Source organism: Halichoerus grypus, chromosome 11 (assembly GCF_964656455.1).
Source record: "Halichoerus grypus chromosome 11, mHalGry1.hap1.1, whole genome shotgun sequence".
In the NCBI taxonomy this organism is placed as follows: Eukaryota; Metazoa; Chordata; class Mammalia; order Carnivora; family Phocidae; genus Halichoerus; species Halichoerus grypus.
In genome coordinates this window covers 49,254,172-49,273,482 of record NC_135722.1, presented here as the reverse complement: position 1 = coordinate 49,273,482, position 19,311 = coordinate 49,254,172, and the positions used below count along the sequence as shown (strand labels likewise).

General features: G+C 37.2%; 1 long non-coding RNA gene across 1 annotated transcript in view; it reads right to left on the bottom strand.

Moving 5' to 3' along the window:
- Window positions 1–13,821, bottom strand: part of LOC118525311 (uncharacterized) — a 161,923-nt gene extending 148,102 nt beyond the window's left edge. The window contains exons 1-2 of the long non-coding RNA XR_013442686.1: window positions 13,558–13,821; window positions 8,364–8,405 (exon numbers count right to left, since the gene is read on the bottom strand). This is a non-coding gene — a long non-coding RNA (uncharacterized LOC118525311). The remainder of the gene's footprint in view (window positions 1–8,363; window positions 8,406–13,557) is intronic.
- Window positions 13,822–19,311: the final 5,490 nt, after the last annotated feature.

Here is a 19,311-nt window from a genome sequence, read left to right as displayed (position 1 = left end):
GGATAAAACAGCCTGCCCCTCACCCCACGTTATAAGGGTGGCCTCTCTTTGCAGCACAATATATTGGAAAGATTAGTTAGGAGATGTGTCACAAGGAATTATTTTCAGTACATAAGGTACAAAAAGCTGTGAATGTTTATCTTTTTAATAAATTGGAGCAAATGCAGATTTATATCTCTAATAACCTCACTCTTGCTCACAGGCACTTAAAACCAGCATGTAAAATGTTTTCATAATCTAAAGCCAGTGTTCTCTATACTGCGAAGGTACCAATATACCCTTAATTCACTGACATAGCAACTCAGGTTTTTAATAAATAAACATCTCAAGAAAAATTTCCACCTACCCATTTGTTTCACTCTTAATAAGCATTTTGAAGATTTTGTAAAACTCCAAGTAAGCATATGGTGGTGTATCATGTATAAATATCATCCACCATATTCTTACGTTGTGATTGCAAAAACATAGAGAACCCAGCTCCAAGGCACAATCTCTTGTCCCAGTCTCTATACCTGTTCTGCAAAGTACAGGACAGGAGACTGAATAAGGGCTTTCCTGGCTTATACACACCCGACACCCAGATTACCAAGAGAAGTTTCCTCAACAGTCCTCCTCTGTTTGGGACTGGGAGTTCACAGCACTAAGCACAGTCTGGCATGTCATAGGTACTTAGGAAATATTTGAACAAATGAACCATGGAATTAGTGAATTAATCTTTTACCCATAGCTTTGCCTGTTTCACCAACATATTGATCAAAATCCGAGCCATTTTCATGAATAGCCCCCACTGATAAACCCTGTCTTGGCACAGTCTGATTCTGACTGCCCTCAAACATTTACCAGGGGCACCTGACTGGCTCAGTGGGTAGAACATGTGACCTGACTTCAGGGTTGTGAGTTCAAGCCCTATATTGGGTGTAGAGCCTACTTAAAAATTTATCAAGAAAAGTCTCTTCCCCCACATTCTCCGGTGCTTTTTCTGGCCCTATTCTGCGTTCCCATTCCCAACCAGTGCCATCTCCTACTCCAACTGACATTTCGCCCTGTGCCCACCCTCCCCACCCTGTATTCTGCCATGCTGCAATCCCTCTCTCATCCTTTGTCTCATTCCCACATGTCTCCTTCCTCTCTCCCAGCTCTAGTCTCTGTCCTTCACAGATACTCCTAAATACACAAACACTCACACTCACACTCCTACCAATCCCTCCCCCTGCCACCCCTGATGCTCTTAAACTCACCTACTACATCACAGTATCAGCTGAAGGACTGAGAAAGTGGTAGAGCAGAGCTCAAAACATTGCTTGTTCTGAGAGAAGAGGAATGAGAAGAAAAGAGAAAGCTGGAGACTGATCATGTTGGCATGAGGGTGTGTCACTATTCCCGCTCTGTTCAGGTTGCTTGTATTTAGACTGAGAAGACACATGCTTCCTTCTTCTGGAGGCAGGTGTCAGAGTCACCCCTGGGATCATGAAGCATGGGGTCAATGAACCAAAGGAGAAAAAATTCTTCTCCTAATGCCAACAGGGAGCATTAACTCTGATAATTAGTAACTCCAGACAAAATGCACAGAAAGTATTTGAAGACATAGCATAAGAGCAGTGACAGAAATCTCAGCAATAAAATAATAACATAGTAACAGTTAACATCTGGTGAGCCCTTACTACATCCCCGTCACTGTGTTAGGGGTAAACATAAATTATCTCATTTAATTCTCAGAGCAATCCAATAAGATAAGGACTATTATTATATACATTTGGCAGACAAAAAGATAAAGGTTTAGAGAGACCAAGTAGCTGATAAGAAGAGAAAACAAAAGCCCCAGGTGAGACTCAGTCTAGAAACTTTAATTAAGAGATCTAAGAGAGGGGTGGCTGGGTGGTTCAGTGGTGAAGCATCTGCCTTTGGCTCAGGTCATGATCCCAGGGTCCTGGGATGGAGCCCCGCATCCGGCTCCCTGCTCCACGGGAAGCCTGCTTCTCCCTCTCCCACTCCCCCTGCTTGTGCCCTCTCTCTCTCTCTCTCTCAGTCTCTCTGTCAAATAAAGAAATAAAATCTTAAAAAAAAAAAGAGATCTAAGAGAGATAATTTTGAAGCAACCCTGCAAGATCAATCACTCAAGGTAAGTTCAAGAAAAGAGACACAAAATAAATTAAAGATTGATTAAAATGTTTATACCATTAAAAGTAAATTTTATTTTGTGTGAGCCCTTAATTAAAGTTGGGAGGAGAGTAATTCTTCCCAACTCATCTTGTAACTTTTGAAGCAAAAAGTTGCTAGGAACCCAATAAGGAAAAAAGAAAATGACATCAACCCAGCAATCCCACTTTCAGGTATTTACCCAAGAGAAATAAATCATAAGTTCACAAAAGCTTTGTACACAAATGTTCATAGCAGCTTTATTCATAGTAGCCAAAAACTAGAAACAACCCAAACGTCCATCAACAGAAGAATGGATAAACAAATTGTGATATATTTATACAATGGAATCCTGTTCAGCAATTAAAACGAACAAACTACTAAAACATGCATCAACACAAATTAAACTCAAGATCATTATGTTGAGTGAAAGAAGCCAGACACAAAGGCTACATACTGTATGATTCCATTTATAGGAGGTTCTACAACACACAACTAGTCTGTGGTGACATAAATCAGAATGATTGCCTCTGGGGTGGGAGGAAGCAGAGAGTTTCTTTGATGAAAATATTCTACATATGGAGACGTGTGAGTTTCATGTGTGTCCATATTTATCAAAAGAAGGATTTTGGGGGGCACCTGGGTGGCTCAGTCATTAAGCGTCTGCCTTCAGCTCAGGTCAGGATCCCAGGGTCCTGGGATCGAGCCCCGCATTGGGCTCCCTGCTCTGCGGGAAGCCTGCTTCTCCCTCTCCCACTCCCCCTGCTTGTGTTCCCTCTCTCGCTGTGTCTCTGTCAAATAAATAAATAAAATCTTAAAAAAAAAAAAAAGAAGGATTTTTTTGAAGCATCAGAAACAACGAACAATGAAAGCAGCAGAAATATGGGTAAATTCTTCTCATGAGTTTTTCATTTCACATGCAATCATTAAAACAAAAATTATAATATCAGCCGATACTCAAGATAATGATATTTAAAAGTGGGAAGAGCAAAGGGACATCTAAATGGAACTGTTTTTCACACTTTACTAAAAGTGGTAAAAAGTTGATACCAGCGGACTATGAGTCACATATATACATTTTTTTTATTTTATTATGTTAATCACCATACATTACATCATTAGTTTTGATGTAGTGTTCCATGATTCATTGTTTGCATATAACACCCAGTGCTCCATTCAGTACGTGCCCTCTTTAATACCCATCACCAGGCTAACCCATCCCCCCACCCCCTCCCCTCTAGAACCCTCAGTTTGTTTCTCAGAGTCCATTGTCTCTCATGGTTCGGCTCCCCCTCCGATTTCCCCCCTTCCTTTTACCCTTCCTGCTCTCTTCTTCTTTTTTTTAACCTATAATGTATTATTTGTTTCAAAGGGACAGGTATATACATATATACATTTTAACGAAACAACCACAAAGAAAACTGTACAAAATCATACACTCAAAACCCTATAAATAAATCAAGAAGGAATCCTTAAAATGTTCAAATAACCCGCAGAAAGGAAAGGAAACAGAAACAGAAGAAAGAGACACAGAAGAAACAAACAGAAAACAATAAGATGGCAGACTTAAGCCCTTAACATATTAACAATTACCTTAACTGTAAATGGTTTCAATATACCGATTAAAAAACAGAGACTGAATTTTAAAAAAACACAACTCAAGGGCGCCTGGGTAACTCAGTCATTGGGCATCTGCCTTCGGCTCAGGTCATGGTCCCAGGGTCCTGGGATCAAGCCCCGCATCGGGCTCCCTGCTCCGCAGGAAGCCTGCTTCTCCCTCTCCCACTGACCCTGCTTGTGTTCCCTCTCTCACTGTGTCTCTCTCTGTCAAATAAATAAATAAAATCTTTAAAAAAAAATTAAAAAAAAAAAACACAACTCAACTACATGCTGAAGAATATATATATCATGTAAACATCAAAAAAAGTAGGAGTAGCTATATTAATATCAGATAAAGTGGACTTCAAAGCAAAGAAAATTAATAGTAACAAAGAGACACATTACATAGTGATAAAAGGATCAATTCACCAGGAAGATACAATGATCCTAAATATGTACACACCAAACAACAGAGCCTCAAAACACGTGAAGCAAAAACAGAAAGAACTGAATGGAAAAATAGACAACTCACCATTATAATTTAGAATTTCAACAGCCCTCTCAGTGTTAAAGTTCTATCTCAACAACTGATAGAACTACTAGATAAGACTATCAACAAGGAGAAAGGAAACTGACCAATACAATCAGCCAACAGGATCTGATTGAAATATATAGAACACTCCACCCAACAACAATAGAACATATATTTTTTTTTCAAGCAACCCTGGACATTTATCAAGATAGACCTTACTTATCCTGAGCCATAAAACAAACCTCAGCAAAATTTTTTGAGTCAGATCTCTAATATATTGTGTCAGATATCTAATATTTATCATTTCAGATATGTATACAATTATACATATATAGTTAGGACAAATGCTTAAAAAAAACAAAGTGTATAGTTTGGTATATATATATATATATATATATATATCTGACATATAGTAGAAGCATGGAAATATGCATACCAAAATATTAACAATGAGTAAGTTCTTTAAAAGGTGATATTAGGAGTGCTGTTTATTTTTCTTTTTTGTTTATTCCTACATTCTAATTTTTCTACAAGAGTACATGAGTTGTATTATAAAAATTTTGAAGCTTATGTTTTAGAAACATATGCATATTCAACTGAACTTTAGTGTTAATCCAGGCTATTTTTTTTTAAGTTCTCTTTAATGTGTGTGGTGAGCCATTTGTTAAGTCAAAGGATGTGTGATAGCCTAATAATATTGACAACTGACTTGTTCACATTATTTGAGTTGCTTCCATCACTCAGTTGGTTAAGCATCTGCCTTCTGCTCAGGTCATCTCAGCGGGGAGCCTGCTTCTCCTTCTCCCTCTGCCCCTCCCCCCACTTGGGCATGCAGTCTCTCTCTCTTTCTCTCTCTCAAATAAATAAAATCTTTAAAAAAAAAATAAAATAAAACAATGCTATTGGAATGGGTACTTTACCCACTTAATATTGTTATTTATTGTGGAAACTAGAAAATGTTCCCTGGGTCACAAACATGAAAAATATTCAGGATAAAAGTTATAAAATATACTACATTTTGGAGGACTCAATTTTATTTTTTAAGGAAAATGGAACTTGCTGCAGTGCCATTAATATTTTTTTTAATTAGCTATCACATAACAACAACATTATCACATTCAAATACCAAAAAGAAGCATTCTTAAATCATTGGAATTTATTGGTTTACATAAAAAGGAGGGGAGATAAAACACTATAAATTAGTAATGATTGTATTTTCTTTTGTTGAGATTATGGTGCCTCTATTTTCACCTTATTAAAATTTTGTATACTTCTAAGCATTCCCTAAAAAACTTAAAATATACATTTCTAAAATAATATGGAAAAATTATTAAAAAGTGTGATGTTTAGGGGCATTGGGGTGGCTCAGTCACTTAAGCACCTGACTCTTTGTTTTGGCTCAGGTAATGAGCTCAGGGTCCTGAGATAGAGCCCCATGTTGGGCTCCACACTCGGTGGGGAGTCTGCTTGGGATTCTCTTTCCTCTCCCTCTGCCCCTCCCGCTCATGCTCCCTCTCTCTCTCTATAAAATAAATAAGTAAATCTTTAAAAAAAAAAAAAAGTGTGATGTTCAATTTTATATGTCAATGTGACTGGGCTAAGAGATGCCCAGAGAGTTTGTAAAACATTATTTCTGAGAGCACCTGGGTGGTTCAGTTGGTTAAGCAGCCATCTCTTGATTTCAGCTTTGGTCATGATCTCATGGGTCATGAGATCGAGTCCCACCTAGGGCTCCAAGCTCAGTGCAAAGTCTGCTTGAACCTCTTCCTCTGCTCCTCTCCCTGCTTGTGTGCTCTCTCCCTCTCTCAAATAAATAAATAAATAAATAAATAAATAAATAAATAAATAATAAAATCTTTAAAAAAAAATTATTTCTGGCATGTGTGTGAGGGTAAACCTGGAAGACATTCAAGATAAATATCAGACAAAGGAAGAAAAATGTGCGAGAGAGGCATTATAGAACATGACATACTCCCTGAATAAGGATATATTCATCATGATCAAGGAATATTGTAAGCTTCAGTAGAGGCAGAAAATAAAGCCAGATTAAATTAGACAAATTGGGGCCACAACTCTATCAAATTAAAAGAAATGAAATCACACAGATTATGTTCTCTGACCATAATGGGATCAAACTGAAAGGCAATAACAGAGAAAGCAGAAAAATCTCTAAGCAGTTGAAATTAAACAACACACTTCTAAGTAAACCATGGGTCAAAGAGGAAGTCATCAAAGAAATTTTTAAAAAACATAGAACTGAATGGAAATGAAAATATAAAATATCAGAATTTGTGGAATATTACTAAAGCAAGGCTGAGAGGGTCTATTTTTTGCATTTTTATTCAGATATAATTGACATGTCTACTCTCTTAGCAACATTCAAATATATAATACAGTAGTGTAAACTATAGTCTCCATGCTGTACATTACATCTTCAATACTCATTTATTTTAGAACTGGAAGTTTGTCACTTTTAACCACCTTCACCCATTTCACCCATCCCCTACTCTCCACCTTTGGCAACCACCAATCTGTTCTCTGTATCTATGAGTTCAGTTTTATTGTTTTGTTTTTGTTTTGTTTTGTTTTCAAATTCCACATATCACTGAGATCATAAGGTATTTGTCTTTCTCTGTCTGACTTATTTCACCTAGCATAATGCCCTCAAGATCCATCCATCCTGTCACAAATGGCAGGATTTCCTTCTTTTTTTACACTGAATATTATTCCAGTGTGTGTGTGTATCACATTTTCAATCCATTCATCCACCAACGGATGAGAGGGACTTCTATGGCATCAAATGCCTACATTTAAAAAAAAAAAAAAGGAAAGATCTCAAAATCAAGAATCTAAGTTTCTATCTCAAGAAACTAGAGGAGGAAAAGAAAAATTAACCCAAAGCAAACAGAATGAAGAAAATAACTAAGTTTAGAGCAGAAATTAATTAAATGGAAAATGAGAAAAAGAGAAAAACCAATGAAATTAAAAGCTGGTTCTTCAAAAACAATCCATAGAATTAATAAATCTCTAGCAAAATCGACAAAGATACAAACTGAAAAATACAAATCACCAGTATCAGGAATGAAATGGAGAATATGTCACTATAAATTCTATTATTACTACAGATAATAAGGAAGTATTATGAACAACTTTATGCTCATAAATTTGATTATTTAGAAGAAACTGACCAATTCCTCTATAACTCTTTTTAAAATTGAATTTTTTAATCTTTATTTAAATTTTAGTTAGCTAACATGCAGCGCTATATTGGTTTCAGGAGTAGAATTCAGTGATTCATCAGTTACATACAACACCCAGTGCTCAACATGACAAGTGCCTTCCTTAATATCCATCACCCATCAAGCCCAGGAGGGAGAAAAAAAAAAAAAGAAGATAGAGAAACAAACCATAAGAGACTCTTAACAATAGAGAAAATTTATTTTTTAATTAAAAATCTTTTGAAAAAGAAATCTTCAGGCCCAGATGGTTTCACTGCAAATTTCTACCGACTTTAAAGAAGAATTAACACCAATGTTTACAAAATCCTTCCCAGAAAATAAAAAAGGAGAGGACGCTTCCTAACTCATTATAAGGCTGGTTTTACCCTGAATCAAAGACAGATGAAGACAGTGGAGAAAAGAAGACTGCAGATCAGTATCTCTTAAAATTCCTCAACAAAATACTAGCAAATCAAATCCAATAATATATTTTAAAAAATCATACACCACAACCAAGTAACATTTTTTCCAGATATACAAGGTTAGTTCAACATTCAATGATCATTCAGTATAGTTCATCAAACCAAAAGGCTAAAAAAGAAAAATCAAATAATCATATTAACTGAAGCAGGAAAAAGCATACATACAAAATTCCAAGGAATCTACAAAAATATGTATACTCCTAGAATGAATAAGTGAATTCAACAGTTTTAAAATACAATATCAACACACCGAAATCAATCATATTTCTATATGCTAACAAAAAACATGTGAAAACCAAAATTGAAGATACAATACCATTGAGATGCTAGAATAGATTTCAACCCTCAAACCCCATACAAACACCAATTTTAACAGCCACCCATAGACAAAAATACCTTTGTGGGAGCCCAGGAATCCAGCTGAAAGGTTCCAGCACCCTGTTGGAGAAAAAAAAAAGAAAAAGAAAAAGAATAAAGGCATTAAAGAGGGTAAGAATAATAGTTTCACTTTAACTACATCATTCCTTCCCCAAGACAGTACAGCTCAGTGCCAAGAGAGACCCCCTCAGTTCACAATCTCTCCCACAAGAAAAGAGAGAGTTGAAGTCAGCACCCAGTTTCCCCAGCCTTGTAGGACACTGCCCAAGAGGCCCACTTCTGCCTTGCCCCATCCAGAACATAAGGAGATCAGCTTGGATGAATAGTCTGGGGACAGCTATGAGCACAGGAAAGGGAAAGGGGCTCTTAACCACCAATTCAACAATCTCAGCCAATATTCCTACTAACTGGCTTGCAGTCTCCACCAACAGCCCATCCATGAACCCTGAAGGACACTTCACCTGTGGACTCCCCCACAGTAGCCAGTGTGTGCCCCAGCATTCCATGAGTCCCCCCATAGCCAGCACCCTGCATTCTTCTGCAGATGGTATGTATGAGCCTCCACAGACGGCACACAGATATCAGCAGTTAACTAGATTCTCCTGGCATGGAAGAAGTTACACAATACTTCAGGGTACAACCCTAAGAAAAATAAATGGGAGACTCTCAGCACCCAGCCTGGCTTGGCAGGATCAAGAGAAGACACACAATCCTAAGGATTTCTCCTCAACAGAGAACAAGAAAAATGGAGCAGACACATCCTTAGAAAGGTCTTAGAGACCCTTAGAATCTCTGACCAGGCCGACTGGTGAAGATCTTCCTGAAGCCAGTCAGCAAAGACTGGAGAAGGTGACTGCTTCTTCAAATATGAAGATAGAAACTCAAGGCTTAGGACAAATTAAATGAAAACACAACATAGCAAAATTTATGGGATGCTCAGTCCTAGGAGGGAATTTTATAGCAATAAACCCCTACATCAAGAAAAAAAAAATCTCAACCTAAATTTATACCTCAAAGAACTAGAAAAAGAACTAAGTTCAAAGTTAGCAGAAATAATAAAGATTAGAGCAAAAATTAATGAAATAAAGACCAGAAAAACTATTTAAAAAGATCAACAAAACTTAGGGTTTATTTTTAGAAAAGATGAACAAAACTGACAAACCCTTAGGTACATTAAGAAAAAAAGAGAGAAGACTCAATAATAAAATCAGAAATGAAAGAGGAACCTACAAAATAAGGGGGAAAAGAGAATCTATTACAACTGATGCCACAGAAATACAAAGGGTGATGAATAATTAATTATATGCCAACAAACTGGATAACCTACAAGAAATGGATAAATTCCTAGAAACATTCAACCTACCAAGACTGAATCATGAAGAAATAGAAAATTTGAACAGACCAATGATGAGTAAGGAGGTTGAATCAGTAACAAAAACTTCCCAGCAAAGAAAAGCCCAGGATCATATAGCTTCACTGGTGAATTCTACCAAACATTTATAGAAGAATACCAATCCTTCTCAAACTCTTCTACAAAAATTGAAGAGAAGGGAACACTTCCAAACTCATTTACCAGCCCAACATTATCCTGATACCAAAACCACATAAGGACATTAGAAGAAAAAAGAAGTACAGGCCAATATCCCTGATGAAGATAGATACCAAAAGTCCTTAACAAAATACTAGCAAACCAAATTCAACAGCACATTAAAAGAATGATACACTATGATGAAGTGGGATCTATTCCTGGGATGCAAGGATGTTTCAACATATGCAAATCCATAAATGTGATACACCACATGAACAGAATGAAGGATAAAAATCATGATCATCTCAATAGTTGCAGAAAAAGCATTTGACAAAATTCAACATCCATTCATGATTTTTTAAAAACTCTCAATAAATTACATATAGATGGAATATATCTCAACATAATAAAGGCCATATATGTTAGGCTCAGGTAACATCATGCTCAACAGTGAAAAGCTGAAAGTTTTTCCTCTAAGATCAGGAAAAAGACAAGGTGCACACTCTAACCACTTCTAATCAACATAGTACTAGAAATCCTCACTGGAGCAATCAGTCAGGAAAAAGAATAAAAGGCATCCAAATCAGAAAGGAAGAAGTAAAATGGCCTGTTTGCAGATGGCATGATATTATAGACAGAAAATTCTAAAGACTCCACCAAAAAAAAAAAAAAAACCTGATGAAAATAATAAATGCATTCAGTAAAGTTTCAGGATATAAAATCAACATACAAAAATCAGTTGCATTTTGGGCGTCTGAGTGGCTCAGTTGGTTAAGCGATGGCCTTCGGCTCAGGTCATGATCCTGGAGTCCCGGAGCTGAGTCCCACATCAGGCTCCCTACTCAGCAGGGAGTTTGCTTCTCCCTCTGACCCTCCCCCCACATGCTCTCTCTCTCTCTCATTCTCTCTCTCTCAAATAAATAAAATCTTTTTAAAAATCGGTTGCATTTCTATATGCTAACAGTGAACTATCCAGAAAAGAAATTAAGAAAAAAATACTATTTATAATTGCATCAAAAAGAATTAACTACTTCGGGTTCCTGGGTGGCTCAGTCGTTAAGCGTCTGCCTTTGGCTCAGGTCATGATCCCAGGGTCCTGGGATGGAGCCCCTCATCGGGCTCCCTGCTCCACAGGAAGCCTGCTTCTCCCTCTCCCACTCCCCCTGCTTGTGTTCCCTCTCTCACTGTGTCTCTCTCTGTCAAATAAATAAATAAAATCTTTAAAAAAAATTAACTACTTAATAATAAATTTAACTAAGGAGGTAAAAAATCTATACACTAAAAACCATTAAACACTGATAAAAAAAATTAAAGAAGACACAAATAAATGGAAAGATATCCCATCTTCATGGATTGGAAGAATTAATATTTTAAAATATCCATACTATCCAAAGCAATCTACAGAGTCAGTGCAATCCCAATCAAAATTCCAATGACATTTTTCACAGAAATAGAAAAAACAATTCTAAAATTCATATGGAACCATAAAAAACTATAAAGAGCCAAAGCAATCTTGAGCAAGAACAATGCTGGAGGTGTTGCAACTGTTTCAAATTATATTATAAAGCTATAGTAATCAAACAGTATGGTACTGACATAAAAACAGACACATATGCCAATGGAACAGAATAGAGACCCTAGAAATAAACCCATAAATATATACTCAACTAATCTTCCACAAAGATGCCAAAAATCCAAATTGAGAAAAGAACTTCAGTGACTGGTATTGGGAAAACTAGTTATCCAGATGCAAAAGAATGAACTTGGACCTTTATCTTACATAATAAACAAAGTCAACTCAATGTGGATTAAAGATTTAAATGTAAGACTTGAAACCACAAGCTCCTAGAAGAAAACATAGGGGAAAATCTCCTTGATATTGGTCTTAGCAATGACTTTTTGGATATAACACCAAAAACAGTCAACAAATGCAAAAATTAATAAACTGGATTACATCAAATTAAAAAGCTTCTGAACAGCAAACAATCAAAACAATGAAAAAGCAATCTATGGAATGGGAGAAAATATTTGCAAACCATATAGCTGATGAAAGGTTAGTATTCAAAATATATAAGGAACTCATACAGTCAATAGCAAGAAAAGAATCAACTTAAGTAACAAATGGGCAATGGACTTGAATAGACATGTCTCTAAAGAAGACATACACAGAGGTATGTGGGTGACTCAGTCAGCTGAGCACCTGCCAGGTCATAATCTCCGGGTCCTGGGATGGAGCCCCTCATCGGACTCCCTGCTCAGCAGGGCATCTGCTTTTCCCTCTCCCTCTGCCCCACTCCCCCACTGCTGATTTCTCTCTCTCTCTCTCTCTCAAATAAATAAAAAATAAAATCTTTGAAAAAGAAAAGAAGACACACACATACAAAACACAAAAGAAGACACACAAACAGCTAACGGGTGTGTGAAAAGGTTTTCAACATCACTAATCATCAGAGAAATGCAAATCAAAATCACAATGAGATATCGCTTCACACCTGTTAAGATGGATAGCATTTTAAAAACAATAGCTAACTAGTGTTGGCAACAATTTGAAGAGAACCATGGTACACTGTTGGTCGCAATATAAACTGGTATAGCCATTATGAAAACTATAGGGAGGCTCCAAATAAAATAAAAAATAGAACTACCATGTGATCCAGCAATCCCACTTCTAGATACTTAACCAGAGAAATTAAAACCAGGATCTTGAGAGAGAACGAGCACGACCCAAGCCGAAGGCAGACGCCTCACTGACTGAGCCACCCAGGCGCCCCTCTTTCTTTTCTAAGTAGGCTCTTGATTAGACAATACAACAGGGATTTCCAAGAGGAAACCCGTCATTGCACCTTGGATTAGAATTTTTCCTAATCAAGTCCATGATGTTAGTGGCCCGTCTATAAACTCCCTGTACAGGGAGCCCAACCCGGGGCAGGATCCCAGGACCCTGGGATCATGACCTGAGCCGAAGGCAGACGCTTAACTACTGAGCCACCCAGGCATCCCAAGAAATCATTTTCAAAAGCTGTGAACAAATACTAAGTAGTTACTGAATAAGAAATTTTAAATATTTTTTTTAAATTTACTTATTTTTTTCTTCACCCAACATGGGGCTTGAACTCAACCATGAGAACAAGAGTCACACACTCTACTAACGGAGCCAGCTAGGCGCCCCTGAAATATCCTTAAATATATACACTTAGCTGTTTTATTCTGTTTTGGTGGGGTTTTTTGTGGGGTTTTTTTTTTGTTGTTTTTGGGGGGTTTTTTTTGGTTTTGGTTAGTAATTGTAACCCCTTATCTTTTCATTTTGTTTTACCTGCTCTAAATTTGCTGAAGTGAGAGGCACCTGGGTGGCTCAGCTGGTTAAGCATCTGCCTTCGGCTCAGGTCATGATCCCAGGGTCCTGGGATCGAGCCCCAAGTTGGGCTCCTTGCTCAGTGGGGAGTCTGCTTCTCCCTCTCTCTCTGCCCCTCCCCCTGCTTATGCTCTCTCTCTCTCTCTCTCTCTGTAATAAATAAATAAAATCTTTTTAAAAAATTGCTTAAGTGAAATACACCGAAAGAAGGCTAATTGCAAACTACCTCATAGTTTAATTCTCCCTACAAAATGCTTGATTTTAGCCATTTATTAAAGAGTATGTACTTTTAAAAGACAGGTGTTTATTATGAAAAAGAAATTTGGGGGCACCTCGGTGGCTCAGCTGTTAAGCGTCTGCCTTCGGCTCAGGTCATAATTCCCAGGGTCCTGGGATCGAGCCCCATGTCGGGCTCCCTGCTCCGCGGGAAGCCCGCTTCTCCCTCTGCCGCTCCCCCTGCTTGTGTTCCGTCTCTCTGTCTCTGTGAAATAAATAAATAAATAAATAATTTTAAAAAAATTTCATGAGAGAAAACTGGAAAAAAAATAAATAAATAAAAAAAAAAATAAAACCAGGATCTTGAAGAGATAGCTATACTCCCGTATTTGTTACAACATTATTCACAATAGCTAAGATGTGGAAATAACCTAAATGTTCATCAATGGATGAATTGATAAAGAAAATGTAGTATAAACATATAATGGAATATTATTCAGCCTTAAAAAGGAAGGAAATCCTGCCATTTGCAACAACATGAACGGATATTATGCTATGTGAAATAAGCCAGATACAGAAAGACAAACACCGTGTGCTCTCACTCATATGTGGAATCTAGAGTAGTCAAACTCATAGATTCAGAGTATAAAATGGTGGTTACGAATGGCTGGGGTGGGGGAAATGGGGAGGTGATGGTCAAAGGATACAAAGTTTCAGTCATGCAGATAAATAATTTCTATACATCTACCATCCAGCACAAATAATTTCTATACATCTACCATCCAGCACAAATAATTTCTATATATCAATCATTCAGCACAGTGCCTGTAGCTAACAATCCTGTCCTATGTACCTAAAATTTACTAAGAGTGTAGATCTTATGTTAAGTGTTCTTACCACACACACAAATAATAATAAAGGGGACAAGAGAACACTATGGGAGGAAATTGATATGTCTATGACCTTGATGGTGGTGATGGTTTCATTGGTATATACTTACACCCAAACTCATCAAGTTGTATACATTAAATATGCACCACTTTTTATATGTCAACCATACCTCAAAAAACTGGTTTAAAAAATACAATTTACAATCACTCCAAAGAAAATGAAATACTTAGGTAAACTTAAAGCATGTGTAAGATCTATGTGCAGAATATTACAAAATGCTTGTTTAAAAATAAAAGAAGACATAAATAAATGGAGAGACATACTGTGTTCATGAATTGGAAGATAGAATACATTAAAGCTGACAATTCTCTCCCCAAATTGGTCTAAAATTTTAATGAAATTCCTATCAAAATCTTATCCAGGATTTCTTTGTAGACATAAACAACTTATTCTAAAATATATATGGAAAGATACAGAATCTAGAATAGTTAAAACAGTCTTGCCAAAAAGGAGAAATAAAGTAGGAAAAATTACTCTAGCCATTATTAAGGCCTACTATAGTACAGTAGTAATCAAATAGGGTGGTATTGGCAGAGGAACAGACACATAGATCAATAGACCAGAAGAGAGAACCAGAAACAGACCCACACAAATATGCCCAACCGAGTTTTCACAAAAGTGAAAAAGCAATTCAGTGGAATAGCCTTTTTACCAAATGATGCTGGAGTAATTGTATATCCATATGCAAAAAAAAAGGTAACTCCACCTAAATTTCACACCTTATACAAAATTTAACTCAAAACGGATCACAGGCAAGTAAAAAACATCAAACTATAAGAACTTTTAGGAAAAAACATGGAAGAAAATCTTAGGGATCTAGGTCTAGGCAGAGTTATTAGAGTTGACATCAAAAGCTCAGTCCATAAAAGGGGAAAAAATAAGTTGGACTTTGTCAAAATTTAAAATTTGCTCTGCAAAAGACCATGTGAAAAAAGATAAAAAGACAAGCTACAGACTGGGAGAAAAATATTTGCAACCACATGTTTAACAAAAGACTGCTATCTAGAATATATGAAGAACTCTCAAAACTCAAGAGTAAAAATAACAATCCAATTCAAAATTGGCAAAAGACAGGAAGAGATATTCCACTGAAAAGGATGTACAGATGGCACGTAAGCACAAAAAACATGTCTGACATCAGTAGCCATGAAGGAAATACAAAATAAGACCATGATGAGATATTCAATACCCACCTCTTAGAACAGCTAAAAATACAAAATAGTGACAACACCAAATGCTGACAAAAACGAGAAAAACTGAATCACTCATACATTGGTGGTAGGAATATAAATGGAACATCCTCTCTGGAAAACAGTCTGGCAGTTTCTTATAGAACTAGAAATGCAACTACCATATGACCCAGCAATTGAACTCTTGGGCATTTATCCCAGACAAATAAAAATTTATGTTTACACAAAAACTCACACACGATTGTTCATAGAAACTTTATCAGTAATAGCCAAAAACTAGAAACATCCCAGATGTCCTTCAACAATGATTGGTTCAACAAACTTTGGTACATCCATACCATGAAATATCATTCAAGCAACAAATAGGAATGGACTACTGATTAGTACAACAATCTCGAGGGAATTATGCTAGGTCAAAAAAGCAATCCCAAAAGGTACTATACTATATGATGCCATTTATATAACATTGTTTAGATGACAAAGCATAGAAAATGGAGAAGAGGTAATCAGTTGCTAGGAGTTATAAGAAAGGGATGTAGGAAGGAGGGAAGGAAGTAGGAGTGATTGTAAAAGGGCAAAAAAAGGGGATCTTAGTGGTAATGAAATTGTTATGCATCTTGACTGTATTAATGTCAACTTCCTTTTGTGATATTGCATTATAGTTTTGCAATTTGTTACTACTGAGGGAAACTGAATAAATGTTACACAGGATTTCTCAGTATAGTTTCTTACACCTGCATATGCATACATAATTATCTCAAAATCAAAAATGTGTTGTGTGTTTGTATGTGTGCATATACAGCTATTTTTTTAAAGATTTTGTTCATTTATTTGACAGAGAGAGAGAGGGAGAGCACAAGCAGGGGAAGCAGCAGAGGGAGAGGGAGAAGCAGGCTCCCCGCTGAGCAGGGAGCCCAATGTGGGGCTCGATCCCAGGACCCTGGGATCATGACCTGAGCTGAAGGCTGATGCTTAACTGACTGAGCCACCCAGGCGCCCGCATATACAGCTATTTAAAAAGAATACATTAGCACTATATCTATTGACCTGAAAAATATACAATATATTACTATTAATAGTAATGATTTATTATACTATATATTAATAGTAATTAATAATAGTAATAGTAATAGTACCTAAGGGTAGTACTTGATAAAAGTAAATCCTCCAATAAATATCTGTCAAATGAACAAAAGAAAATTACATAAAATATACTATTTGATCCCAAAATTATAAAAATTAAAAACTAAAAATCTAAGTGTTTGTGTAAGTACATATGAGCATGGAGAAAAGTATAAAAGAATGCAGGATGTTAACAAAAATTACTTAGGAGTAGAGCAGGGGTTGGAAAGAGGACAAGATGGAGAGAGATTATTAAATTTTTTCTTTATATGTCTTTATAATTCTGGTTACAGTAAGCACCTGTGAAATTTGAAGATTTAGGAAAGAGACAATTAAGAAAAAATATTTTAAAAATATTTTTAGATTTTTGGAAAAAAGCAAACAACCCAATACAATGAAAGTCAAAGCATATGAATGTATGAATATGACTGTAGGATGCTTTTAGCACACTGATATTCAAATGGTACAGTTTGCAAAATGAGGCAAATGCAGCTCTTATCTGCAAGGAAGTGGTGGCGAGACCCCAAGGTGAGAAGAAAGCCAGAGGTTCAGTGATGACAGACTAAGCACAAGAAGCAATAAGAACGAGGAAGAGAACTCTGACAACATATTCACCAGACTCAAGAGACAGTCCATACCCAGACTCCCTAGACTACCAGACAATTCTATGGCATTGCGCCCTCCACACAGAAAGGGAGAAAGATGGGTCAGGAACACAAACACAAAATGACTATCAAATACAGAAAGTGGCACCAGCACAGTTCACATTGCAGAGGAGACAGATTTGAGTGATGTGAAAACTGAGACAAAACTGACATTTGCAATGAATCCTCAGCCCAGATCACTGACACACTTAGAGGGTAGCAACTTCTAGGGGGGAGGTTTACATGCTTTCAGTGAGCAAGGGAAGGAAGACAAGAAGGGATGCAGGCCAGGGAGTTAGGGAACATTGAGTGTGTCTTTAGGGAAGCTGGAGGACACAGCTGCAGGTCTTTGGGGAAAGAACTGTGTGACATAAAGTTCACAATGGCAACTACAGAGGAGGGGCAGAAACAGCATCATGCACAGAAGCTGTAATGAAGAGAAAGAAGGCATTGATTGGGGTAAAAGCAAGAATATTCAAGTAAACTTAGAGGTTAGGAGAAAAGCTATCTTATTTACCTACAGATTTTAGGCAAAGCAAGGTGTCTGGTCCTTCAACTTGAACTGGTGCATTGGTCTAGGGAAGGAAGGAGAAATGCAGGCTAAGGAGATATGAAATTACCTATGACAAGAAAATGGAAGCCAACTGGATTTAGTTTTATGAAGCCAACATAACCCTGATACCATATAGCCATTAAAAGAATCCATTTTGGACTCATACTGACCTAGATTCAAATCCGAACTCATTTTTTTTTCTCTGAATATTCTTTTTTTTTAATTTTTTACTGTTATGTTAATCACCATACATCATTAGTTTTTGATGTAGTGTTCCATGATACATTGTTTGTGTATAACACCCACTGCTCCATGCAGAACGTGCCCTCTTTAAAACCCATCACCAGGCTAACCCATCCTCCCACCCCCCTCCCCTCTAGAACCCTCAGTTTGTTTTTCAGAGTCCATCATCTCTCATGGTTCGTCTCCCCCTCCGATTTCCCCCCCTTCATTCTTCCCCTCCTGCTATCTTCCCCTTTTATTTTATTTTTTTAACATATATTGTATTATTTGTTTCAGAGGTACAGGTCTGTGATTCAACAGTCTTGCACAATTCACAGTGCTCACCATAGCACATACCCTCCCCAATGTCTATCACCCAGCCACCCCATCTCTCCCATCCCCCACCACTCCAGCAAACCTCAGTTTGTTTCCTGAGATTAAGAATTCCTCATATCAGTGAGGTCATATGGATACATGTCTTCCTCTGATTGACTTATTTACCTCAGCATAACACCCTCCAGTTCCATCCACGTCGTTGCAAATGGCAAGATCTCATTCCTTTTGATGGCTGTGTAATATTCCATTGTATATATATATATACCACACCTTCTTTATCCATTCATCTGTCGATGGACATCTTGGCTCCTTCCACAGTTTGGCTACTGTGGACATTGCTGCTATAAACATTGGGGTGCACGTACCCCTTCAGATCCCTACATTTGTATCTTTGGGGTAAATACCCAGTAGTACAATTGCTGGATCATACGGTAGCTCTATTTTCAACTTTTTGAGGAACCTCCATACTGTTTTCCAGCACGGCTGCACCAGCTTGCATTCCCACCAACAGCGTAAGAGGGTTCCCCTTTCTCCACATCCAACATCTGTCATTTCCTGACTTGTTAATTTTAGCCATTCTGACTGGTGTGAGGTGGTATCTCATTGAGGTTTTGATTTGGATTTCCCTGATGCCGAGCGATATTGAACACTTTTTCATGTGTCTGTTGGCCATTTGGATGTCTTCTTTGGAAAAATGTCTGTTCATGTCTTCTGCCCATTTCTTCATTGGATCATGTTCTTTGGGTGTTGAGTTTGATAAGTTCTTTATAGATTTTGGATACTAGCCCTTTATCTGATATGTCATTTGCAAATATCTTCTCCCATTCTGTCGGTTGTCTTTTGGTTTTGTTG